We start from the raw sequence: 12,617 nt of genomic DNA on the forward strand, positions 1-12,617 counted from the left end.
TTTGTTCGTATCTAAGCTTTTGTTGCTATCTCTACGCTTAAAGTTACTCCAGCAGAAGACACATGCCTGCAAGCCCAGTTCCCTGTTGTTTTACACAGATTTCCATTATTTTAACCATGCTTTACATTTATGAATGTTTCAAACTCAGTATTTTGTTTTTGTTTTTGTTTGCTCATAAGTTAATTTTCATCTATTTAAGGGCTAATTTTTCACTTTTATGTAAGGTAAAGCTTTTGCAGAGGCAGTATTTCAGGGTTACATTTAAATCATTTAGCTATCGATACTGTCTCTTAATGTTATACTGGAAAATACAGTCTGCTTGACGTCTCTTAGTTTTACCTGTTACGCAAATGCTGGAACTAGGGAGAATAAATTCAGACTTCCTAAAATGTTATTTATTTTCTCGTAACACTGTAAGTCTCAGAAGAGGTTTGTACCTTTATTGAGCAGAACAAAGATCATACACGAAAATAATTTATACCTCTTGTAAAAACGTTTGCGATAACTCAGCAGCTGTCAGATTTAAATAGTTTGTGTCAAGTATAAATAACTTGAGCTGTTGGGGTATCAGTTTAATGTTACTGTTTTTATATTTGCAGAGGTTTTAGAATGTATCTGTATAAATGTATTGGCATCTCTTGAAATGGCTTCATGTATGAGAAGGGATGTGCTCAGTTGTAAATATCCTTGTAAGCCATATGGAAGTAGCCAGGGAAAGGCCTTGTGTTCTGTTACGGTGGCCTTACTTCTCATTGCATCATGAAAGAGTTGTACATAACCCAATCCATCCAAGCAATCAGGATGGTTTTAAATCCTTTGCTTGGATTCTCATTTGTGCTGTGTTCAAAACCCTTTTCCTCCAAAGTATTTCAAAGTGGAGATATCCAAGGAGTGCCTAATATTTACAACTGCAATTTAAAAAGCAATTTTATTCATACTTGAAATCCATTGATATAATGGCTTGTGTTATGAAGTTCTTAATATGTACATCAGGTAACATAATAACCAAGGAACCCGCCCCCCTTTTAGTTCATTTCCATTTAAAAGAGCAATAAAAACATCAGGATTGTTTTATACTTTTCTATATTGGCCAAGACTTATTTCATAAGCTCAAAGTATAATAGTAGAAATAAGGTTCTGATTAATGAACAGGTCTCATATACATATTCTGGGGGTCAGATTCTGTATTTATGTCCAAACGTTTAAAGAAGCTGTATTTTACACTCTCGTTCTACAGTGCAGTCTCTGGGCTGCCCCTGGTCCTTTCAAAATGTGCATCAATGTTTTTCATGCAAATCGTTATAGAACTAGGAATGATTCCCGAACAACATTGTGTTAACAGCCCATTGAATCTAATAACCCCTCCCCTTTTGTCATTATGTTTCTCCATGGAAAGCAGTTATTCCCAAGTCTTAGAGTGCTTTCTTATTTCATATTAAGACATCTAATTTGTGTATTGAGTGATAGAAGTTACGCATTCACAATGCCACTTAATATTTGTTAAAGACTGAACTTGCATTGCTCTGTGTTAAAATCCTGATTTTAAAACTTTTTGAGTTGGGAAACATAGAATCATATTAACCATAGATTTTGACATGAAGAATTTATTTAAGCAATGCGTGTGATCATAACTCCAAACATATTTTTAAGAAATAGGTAAAGAAATGCCATAATGTTAAATAAAACGGGACTTTTCTGTGTCTGGAAATCTATCCGTTTTGAAATTTTAAAGTATGAACATCAAATTATTACTCATTCTCATGAACAAAATTCAGTTTAATCATAACACAGCCATTTAACCTATCGCTTTAATATTTCTTTACGCCATTAATATACTTTAAAATCCTCTTTAAAAATAAACTATTCAACATACTGCATTCCACTAATGATTTAGTCAAAGGTAACAGAACACATGGCTTTGCATATATACTTTGTACCTATATTTTAATACATAGTTTTATAAAGTTAAGTTTATTGTAATATATGTTTGTGTAAGAGCTAAGTTAAAATGGTAATTTCAGGGCAGTTGAATTTATCTTCATATGGTGGCAGCTTTTAAAAATGTGACATGGAAGATAGTTCAATGATTCATGCATACAAATCTAGGAAGCTAGAATTTTATATTAAAACATGCTAATTCCCAGTTATATCTGCCAAAGTTACTGTGGAATTCCAATTTTAAATGGAATGCAACATAGCAGACATCGCAGGAGAATATGCATTTAGTTTGGGCTTCATTATAAGACATTGTTTTCCAGATATTTTAGTACAGCAACACTGTTTTTAAAATATTTTAGATGGCAGTTGAAAGCAAGCTGTAGGATATCTTTTGTATCAAGACATTGTCAGAATATGCAGTCATAATTACGAAAGGTGTACAAAACGTAAGCATAAACTTAAAAATTTTGCAGTGACATACAAACAGTACCCTACTCACCTGTGAGGAAGCCTGCTCTATTTATGTACTCTAGGTGCGTTTACAGCAGTTACTGCATTCTTGTAAGCTAACATAAATATACAGAGATTGTTTTATCAGTAATTTCATAGTACTTCAGAGTTGTGCAAGCATTGTTTCAACTATGGACGTGGTCCAGTATATCAAAGTACAGCAGCCATTCTTAGAGGATGTTCTCATAGGCTCAGTAGATCCATGATTTCTCTCTCCCTCTGGCCTCTAGACCAGCTACATATGCACACATGCTGTAGAGCACGCAAGGAACTTACGTAGAGACAAAAGGGAGAGATGGATGTGGATTCCACTCATTGCAGTCACCCCTTGCACTATGTATATATGGGAAGAGGAGAACGTAGAGTTCTGCTGGGTCAGCACACAGGAGTACTATGCCCACGTTGGACCGAATTGTGATATATATGGATAGTATACAATAACGAACTAAGTTCTTGTACCTTCTAAAAAAAACCAATGGTTTTGTAATAAAGTTCATTTAATTAAAACATTATTTGTCTCCTGTTTGTGATGAAGTTCATTTTTGAAAAAAAATCACATCATTTGAAGATAACATGAAAGGAGCCCTGCTGGATTATACCAGTGATCTATCTAGTCCAGCATCCTGTTTCAACCAACAGCCAATCGCTTGTCCTGGAGGACCAACAAACAGGGCACAGAGGCTAAGCCCTTCCTCTGATGTTGCCTCCTAGTATTGGATTTCAGGTGTTTACTGTCTCTGAATTTGAAAAGTCCCTTTACTCACCTTGGCTAGTAGTAAGTGATGAATCTCTCCTTCATAAATCTGGCTCATGCCCTTCCAAAGCTGTCTCTGGTTGCAGCCATCACTGTTTCCACTGGCAGTGTGAATTCCACAATTTAACTACTGATTGAATAAAGAAGGATTTCCTTTCTTAACTCCTTAACCCTCCCTTCCTTCCTTTCCTTAACTACTGGTTGAGTAAAGAAGTAGTACCTGTATCAACTTCATTGGGTGCCTCCAAGTACTAGTATGAGAGAGAGAAAAAACACCCTATATCCACTTTATCCATCCTATGCTTAATTTTACAACTTCCATCTTGTTTCTCCTTAGCCTTCTTTTAGATTAAAGTCTCAGACTTTTCAACCTTTCCTCGTAGAATCATCTTGGTTGCCCTCTTTTGGACTTTTTCCGGCTCTGCAATATCCCTTTTGATATACAGCAGCCATAACTACACACAAAAATAAAAGTCAGTTCACAGGAATCAACCATATTTTGGCATTCGCAAGAAACCATGCTATTAAAAGCCTGCAGCTATGATAATAGGGAAAGACTTTGTTTTCAATGACTTTCATTTAGGAAAAGACGGGCATTTCCCCTCTCCTTGGTGTTTTAGACCATGTGATTATTTCTGAGGTGTATTAGTATTTATACATCAGAACTGCTTAGATATTGAGTGGGTTGTTATAAAAAATGGATCTCTACGTCACTGTCAAAATTTTGCTGTAGTTATTGGGAAGTAGTAAGTGGCCATTGAAGCTCTTAATGTATGTTCTTTTTTGTTGCTAACCTTTGAATACATCTAAGAGACCTTGCTGAGACGACTCCAAATTCTAACATGGTATCCTATTATGTTTGTATTAAATGTATGGGATGCATTATGGGACAACACTGAGCAGAAGAAGCACCTGCCTTTTGCCACCGTCAGCCCCTCAGTAGTGCTTTCCTGAGGGCATCCCTTTAGCTTATCCCAGTGTGGAGATAAGTAAAACACTTCCCTTGAAGATGGTCTTGATGTAACAGTGGCAAAACTCCAGTGTTTACCCTTACACTGCTTCTCTGACACGCAGCACACAAAGTTACGCCTTTCTCGTGAATTCTGACCATTGATCCGTAAGTCCAGAGATATTATTTGAAAACGCAACCAAGCCTTGACGGGGATTATTCTAAGCGTATCAAAGAATTCTGGTTGTCATGCACGGTGGAAGGAACGGGTGGAACTGGCAATTATTTTTAAGTATACTGAAAGTATGATTTGGGGTCAAGTGGTGGTAGAAGCTGCCGCTATTGAGGTGTCATATCCATTTTCTTTCTCTTTAAATAATTTGCTGAGTGTTCCACATTTGGAAAATACAACATTCAAAATGGCCAGGAAAAAAACATTTAAAATAAAGATCACTATCACTACAGATGTTAACCAACACAAGGAAAACGTTACACTCAATGCTCAGGCTGTACAAAATAACTGTTGCTAAGTTTTTGAGATGTCTAGATATTTCTGGTTCATTCTATAAATAATCTGTCCAGATTTCCATGGCCAGAAGATAAGAACCATGTAACTAATTCCACATGCCTAAGTGGACTTTGAACAGCAATCCCCATGCCACATAGCAAACTGCTAAACCAAGTGGACTTTAAAAATAGCTTGACATATATGGCACAAGGTATCCTGTTCATTAGGGAAAAGTCCAAATCCCACCAAGTATATCCAAGCTTTTTAGACCTGTCTAAATTCTTCAGATCTTTGGACATACAAATATGTTAGATCAAATGAAGCAATTAGCTTTCATTTGCCATGCTTTTTATAGCGAATTTGCCTCAGAGTCTTTATTGAGCTCTGTTCTCCAGAGGAAATGTATCTAATCTGTTATTTTCTAAGGTGTTAACTATGCTTTATACTTACGGAGCAATCCTATGCAGTTACTCCCGTCAATAAAGCCTAAAAAATGAGAACCTGGGGTTCATCATACCTTCTGTGCAGTCCCACATGGGAACTGCACAGAAGACACTCAAACAACGGTTACAGGTAGGTGCAACCCTGTTTTCCGTTCTCCCCCACAGAATTCAGATAGCCAGTTCTACTTTCACTAGCTTCCACCCTGAGCTTGCAGTCTTGACACCTGGCTCTAAAGACTTCCTTCTGGTTACCGTCTTCATGGGCTTGTTTGGTATCTTGAAGACACTGGCGTATGTATGAAGCTACTGGTTTCTTTTTGCTTAGGATTCTTCTCTGAAGATGCTGGAGTAAGAACACCAAGGCCCTGCTCCAAGAATATTTCACCTCTTCCTCATCTGACCTCTTTTCAAGACTCCCTTCAGACCTTTCCTTGCTATACTTTTCTTCAGCTCTTCCTGTTGCCTTAATTAGTAACCTCAGAATCTTGCTCTTCGCACTTCTGAGGGCCAAGCTACAAGTGATGAATGACACTTGAACATCAAGTGAACAGAATCACGTGTATTCCTCCCTGTTCACTTGCGTTTCATTTGCACTCCGCAAGTGGAGCACAAGTGAACAGGGAGGAATACACATGAGTCTGTTCGCTTGCCGTTCAAGAGCCATTCGTCACTTGTAGCTTGGCCCTGAGTCTCACCAACTGACCCCACCGTCTCTTCTCAGACCCTACCCCCCTGACTAGACTGAAACTGGCCTTTCCCACTAAACCATTTAAGTCAAATAATTTGATAGTGAACCAAGATTTCTACAGCATCTTGTGATGATTTGGATAGTAAGATATAGAGCTGGGTGTCATCCACATATTGGTAGCTTCCAATTCTTTCGTTAGAAATGAGTTCTCCTAAAGGCTTTACATAGAGGTTGAATAACATCGGGGATAAGATTGTGTCCTGTGGAACTCAGCAAGATCAATCCCACTCTGGAGATTGCTAATCTCCAACTGCAATCCTTTGAGTCAATTCCATGAGAAATTATTTAAACTAGTCCAAGGCACAACCTTTGACAGCCACTTCTGCCTCCAAACGCCTCAACAAGATGGCATGGTTTACTGTATCAAAGGCTGTAAATAGATCCAGGAGGATCTAATGAGGCATGGCCTAGTGGTTCTACCAATGAAAGTAGTTAAATTGGGCACTAACTGGCCAATAAGAAGTGACACTGGTTTTATCCTATCCCATATAAGTATGAGAGAGACCCCCAGAGACGCAGCCACTCCCTTAGTGACCACAATCCAGAATCAGCTCTACTGCTCAGCTGGCTGCCAAGAGGCCTACGTATTTTATAGCTTTGCTTCCCTCCATAGAAGTAAAATTACCTCACATTTACCTCAAAATTTAACAGATTCTAAAACTAAATGTTAATTTTTTCATACAGAATAATTATTTATGCACTTTGTATATATTTGGTAACTTTTTGCCCAGCATTTTACTATTTCTCCACAGGTATCGGTATCAACCAAAGAACACGGACATTTTCGAGCCCTCTCTTGGCTTATACTCAAGAATTACTGCTAGCCCTTGCTTCAGAGGGCCAAGCTACAAGTGACGAATGACACTTGAACGGCAAGTGAACAGACTCACATGTATTCCTCCCTGTTCACTTGCCCTCCACTTGCACTCCACTCGATCACATAGTGATCACATAGTGATCAAGTGGAGGGCAAGTGAACAGGGAGGAATACATGCGAGTCTGTTCACTTGCTGTTCAAGTGTCATCCGTCACTTGTAGCTTGGCCCTGAGTATGCTTTTTTGTAAATTTTGGTTGTGAAGAGAAGGGGGCAGATTAAAGCAGGAAGGAACAGTGGGAAGAACTACTTTCTAGTGTTGATTCCAATCAGCACCTAAATACTTGTCATGTTTACAGTTTTTAAAAGAGAACCTATTTGGAATTATGAGCATTGTTATCTAAAAATAAGCAATGTATTGTGCATTGTTTTCTAAAATAGTAAAAAAGTTAACATTTAAGTTAAGAAACATATAGTGTGCTTTCAGAGAGCATAAAGGCTTTGTTCATTTTAAATTAATATTTTAAGGGTTATTTTTATTAATTTTTTTTGTCATTTATAGTCCGCCTTTCTCACTGAGACTCAAGGTGGATTACACAGTATGAGATTAGTACAATCAGTATCAAGTACATTTCAATACAGTATCAAGGACATTTCCATAAACAATGCCATAGGGTAAATAGATACCGTTTACAAAGATATAGCATTAGCAAGGTTCCAATACAGAGTTGAAGAATTGCTGAAACAGAACACAATCAGTTCTAGGACTGACATTAGACAACTTGAAGCACAGGTAGTATATAGGGAGTACAAATTTGAAGCAACAGATAATATGTAAGGGAACGTAGTGGTGAAGTCTATGGTCCCTAACTCATTAACAAAGCATCTGAGACTCCCTCCCTACAATACCACCCTCCTATCTGAGTAAAAACCCTTTTTGAATAATTTGGTTTTGCATAGTTTGCGGAAAGCCAGGAGAGGGGGGGCTCTCCTGACCGCCTCAGGCAGACCGTTCCATAGGGTAGGGGCCACCACAGAGAAAGTCCGTGTACGGGCTGCGGTTGATTTCGCCCACGTGCGGGCTGGCACCTGCAAGAGACCTTGTTCAGATGAGTGAAGCTGCTGTGGAGGGACATAGAGAGGAAGGCGGTCCTGTAGGTATGTCCGACCGAGTCCGTGAAGAGCATTGTATGTAATAACCAATACCTTGAATTGAGCACAGTAATTGATAGGCAGCCAGAGGAGTGACTGTAGGATGGGAGTGATGTTCATGCTCTTGCTCGCTCCTGCTAACAGTTGAGCCCCATCATTTTGCACCAGTTGGAGCCTCCTAGTTAACTTAGATGGCAGACCAATGTATAGTGCATTACAATAGTCAAGTTTAGATGTTACCATAGCATGGATCCAGGTGGCCAGGTGGGCCGTGTCAAGGTAAGAAGCCATCTTCCAGGCTGAAGTGAGATTGTAGTAAGCATTTTTTGCAGCTCTTAACCGAGTCTGCAAGGGTCAGACAAATTCCATAGGAAGTGGGGAGTACAATGCCTTTCAAGTTCTCTGCCTTCCCAACAAGCATCACTTCAGTCTTGTCTGGGTTCAATTTCAGTTTATTTTTCAGCCATTTCACCACGGCTGTCAGGCAGCGATCTAAAATTTCTACCACATCCTGTGGGGACCTGGATAGCGAGATACAGAGTTGGGTGTCATCTGCATATTGACGACATTCCCCTCTATAACTGAGAATGAGTTCTCCTAAAGGTTTTACGTAGAGGTTGAATAACATGGGAGGTAAGATTGCGCCCTGTGGAACCCCACAAGATAGTTCCCATTCTGGAGACAGCTGATCTCCAACAGCAATCCTTTGGGTCTGTTCCATGAGAAACGATTTAAACCAGTCCAATGCACATCCTTTGATGCCCACTTCTGTTTCTAAACGCCTCAACAGGATGGCATGGTCTACTGTGTCAAAGGCTGCAGATGGATCCAGAAGAAGCAATAAGGAGGCATGGCCTTTGTCTATATTCAGACGGAGATTATCCACTAATGCTACTAGTGCTGTCTCTGTCCCATGCCCTGGTCTGAATCCAGACTGGAAAGGGTCTAGAGCACTAGAGCTTTCCAAGAAGATCTGGAGTTGGTCAGCTACTGCTCTCTCAATCACTTTGCCCAGAAAGGGTAGATTAGAGACTGGAGATGGAGATGGATTTTTGTCTGGAGATGGTCTTTCTAATCAGTGGGCAGATAAATGCCTATTTGAGTGGCCAGGGGTTAGCAGTTAGTTATTTAGGAAGTAAATATTGCAATGGAAAACTTTGATTTATTACTATTACAATTTACTATTATTGATTCATTTATACTCTACTTATGTCACTGAGATCCAAGGTGGATTGCACAGTGTAAGCGAGATACAATATAATCAACAGCTAGCAGATTCACTGAGCAAGTACCATAATGAACAGCAGTTAGGATATCCGTTGAACAGATACAGCAGGGTATGATAGCAGGAAATTTGAAAACAAACTTAAAGTCAAAGATAGAGATGAAATCTTCTGAAACAACATGTAACTAATTAATAAGGCATGTTAAGCAAAGTGGAAATCCCCTAGTGCTTATCCGTGTAAGCAGACAGTACCCAACAGCATAGCATATAGTCTGTGACTCTACCAAAGCATCTCTCTGAGCTATTTCTTATGGCTTAGCCCTATAATCTGGGTAGAAAACCCTCCTGAATAGTTCAGTTGTGCATAGTTTGCAGAAAGCCAGGAGAGCGTGAGCTTTCTTGACCTTCTCAGGTAGGCTGTCCCTGTCATGTCTGTACCCCTACATCCATGTCATTGTTCTATGTGATGAACCATTGCTAATGCTGTACCTTGATTTCATTTTGCAAATGCTCTAACCATCACTTTCATTTCTCCAGCAGCCTGAGAACACAGCTGTCCTATCGCTTTTCTCTGAAGCTCACAGAAGTGACCTTGTACAGTCTGAAATGTTGCCGTTTCTCTTATGCCTCCTTGTCCTGTCTAGGCTGATGTATAAACTCCAGAAGAAATTCCCAGACCCTTTCCCATGCAAACTTGAGATCTAAGTGGGAGGGGGGATTGAGTATTTAGAGCTGTACTTTCTTCAAGTTTCTATTCCTATCAAGGAAGCATGTACTGCTGAGATACTTTCTTGCCTCTGAGTAATTCTATGGACATATCTATGGAAATGATTGGATTTCTGAATAAAACCATTTAACCAAGAGCTTGGACTTCTTGTTGCAATGGTACAGGGATCTGTCTGCCATGTCCTGTCACCCATAGCCTGACAGTCCCATAAGGTGGGAACCACCACAAAGGAAGCATGTGTGTGAGCAACTGGTGATTTTGCCCAACTGCAGGGCAGTATCTGCAGAAGGCCCTGTTCAGATGAGCAAAGCTGCCGTGGTGGAACATAGGGGGAAAGGCAGTTGCACAGATATGAGGGGCCAAGGCCTTAAAGGATTTTGAATGTGATAGTCACGACCCTGAATTGAGCCTGGAAGCCTATGGAGTGACTGCAAAATTGGCGTGATATGCATACTCTATCTAGTTCCTGAGAATAAGCAAACCGCGGCATTCTGCACCAGGTGGAGTCTCTGAGTCGACTTTGAGGGGAGACCTATGCAGAGTGCTTTACAGTAGTCTAGTTTCAATGTTACTATGCCGTGAATCCAGGTGGCCAGATCAGCTGTGTCAAGGTAGGGGGCCATCTTCCAAGATACTGAGTTGGAGAAGGACTTTTTTGCAGCTGTGTTTAGTTGTTCTCCAGCAGCAATGCCCTAGACTCTTAACTGAGAAAATCAGGGTCAACTGAACCCCATCAAAGGTCAGAAGCACAATAGCCTTTTACCAGCATCACTTTCGTCTTGTCTGGGTTCAGTTTCAATTTCTTTGCTTTCGGCCAACTGACAACTGCTGTCAAAAAGCAACTTAGTCTCTCTACTGCATCATCGGAGGCTTTCGATAATAAGATACAGAGCCAAGTATCGTCTGCATGTTCATGGCATCCTGTTCCATAGCTATGAATGAGTTCTCTCCTAAAGGCTTTACACAGAGGTTAAATAAATCCGTGATTTAATTTAGTGTTCTTTCTTTGCAAGACCTAAATTTCCTTGGTTTCAATTAATCCCCCATTTAAAAAAATTAGCAGTGTAAAAGTATTTTTGTAAATGCTGTTTGTTGAAATTTTGCATGTTGGCCAGTCTGCTTCCCTTGTTATTAACAGAGACCCGAGCTAATTTTTTAAAATATCATAATAACCACCATTATGATATATGACCATGTGCCTTACTTGGATCACTCCCAGGTATAGTTTCCAGCCCCCCCAGGCCTCAAATGGGGGGGGGCTGGGGGTATGCCAGGAGATCTTACCTTGCACACAGAAGTAATGGGTCACACCAGTGGCCAATTTGGTAAAAATCACCCGATGCTAGATTAGGGGGGCATCTTTTACCCAATTGGCCCCTGGTGCAGCTGTGCAGGCTGACACAGGAGGCAAAGCCAAACTCAAAAGGTTTGCTGTTGTAACTGTGGAAAACACTTTAATTTGAATGAGGACAGCCAATATCGATGGCCCACCTGTTTTCTGAAAAACTTGGCAGGCACCAGGGAACATGGTGGGTCCCATGGCGCCAATAGGCCTCACGTTGGAGAACCCAGTGCTAAAGTGTTGATTTGATAGAATAATCAGGATCTAAAGGCCCCTTCAAATAGTTTTGCATACATAATTTGGGTTGCCAGCCGCCAGGTAGTGGCTGGAGATCTCCCGGAATTACAACTAGTCTCCAGGCCACGGAGATCAGTTCACCTGGAGAAAATGGCTACTTTGGGGGGGTGGACTCTATGGAATTATGCCATGCCCTTTCCCTCCCCAAACCCCACTTTCTCCAGGTTTCTCCAGGTTTCACCACCCCAGATCTCCAGGAATTTCCCAACTTGGAACTGGCAACCCTATACATAAAAGGGATTTGGAATTGTGATTCTTGTACAACTATTCCTATGCTACATGGCAAACTGCTTTCAGAACTTTGTTCAAAAGAAGTGGTTTGCCGTTCAGTGAAAAGAGTCAAACATTTCACATGTTATGCTGAACCTCTGGATGCAGTCCATAAACAAACTGAAAAACTTGGAAGGTGAATAAGAATCTGCTTTGGGACAAGTCAAAAGTTAAGGTACTACTGGCAAATTTGTTTGTAATTGCAAGATGTTCCAGCTACAGAGCCGAGTGCCTCAGATAATACAGCAATTTGCTGTGGAGTTGAAATCTTTGAACAATGCTGTTGATAACATTGTGGCTTAATTTTATTGTATGTACTGAAGAAATGGGGGAGAAGTAAGCTGTTGAATATCCACTGCTTCAGTCATTTTAGCAAACTACCGAACCCAGAAGTTTTAAGAACTGCTTTAAGTATAATTTAGAGAAAAGGAGAAAAAGGAGAGATAATTTGAATCAAATCTTTTATCAGGTTTACTGCGATGTATGTTTCATTATTTTCAAATGCAGGCTGTCAAAAGCAGGGAAGTACTTGTTTCTGCTTATCGTCGGTTTTTCCAAATACAATTTTCTAGCCAAGAAAATCCTTTGCTACGCCAGAATTTGTGTGCAGTTTTCCAGCTGTCTCCTACAAAGGAAGTACGAGCCATACCCTCACATTTAAAATAGACTCTGAACTGCTTTTCATTTACTTTGCTCTCCTTTAAGATGCCAGAAGCAATTTCCTCTTGAAGTTGACTTCCTTTCTGGAAATGATTTTTTCTCAAACCATGTTGAGGCTCTTTATTCCCATTCTTTGAGTAACTTGTTCTTTTTGTTCTGTTTCTTTGCTACCGTGCCAGAGTTGGTCTCCTGACTGTAAGTAATCACGCTGAAGTTTTGCTGTAACTTTTTATTTCAGTTTTTTTCTTACATCATTATCATTCAGCCCAGAGGAACAGA

General features: G+C 40.0%; 1 protein-coding gene across 1 annotated transcript in view; it reads left to right on the plus strand.

The window, feature by feature from the left end:
- The first annotated feature begins 12,475 nt into the window (after nt 1-12,475).
- The window catches only part of RFTN2 (raftlin family member 2), a 45,389-nt gene continuing 45,247 nt past the window's right edge, over nt 12,476-12,617 (plus strand). The window contains exon 1 of the mRNA XM_054972953.1: nt 12,476-12,533. The gene's annotated coding sequence lies outside the window, so the exon portion shown is untranslated. The remainder of the gene's footprint in view (nt 12,534-12,617) is intronic.

This window comes from Eublepharis macularius, chromosome 2 (assembly GCF_028583425.1).
Source record: "Eublepharis macularius isolate TG4126 chromosome 2, MPM_Emac_v1.0, whole genome shotgun sequence".
Classification (NCBI taxonomy): domain Eukaryota; kingdom Metazoa; phylum Chordata; class Lepidosauria; order Squamata; family Eublepharidae; genus Eublepharis; species Eublepharis macularius.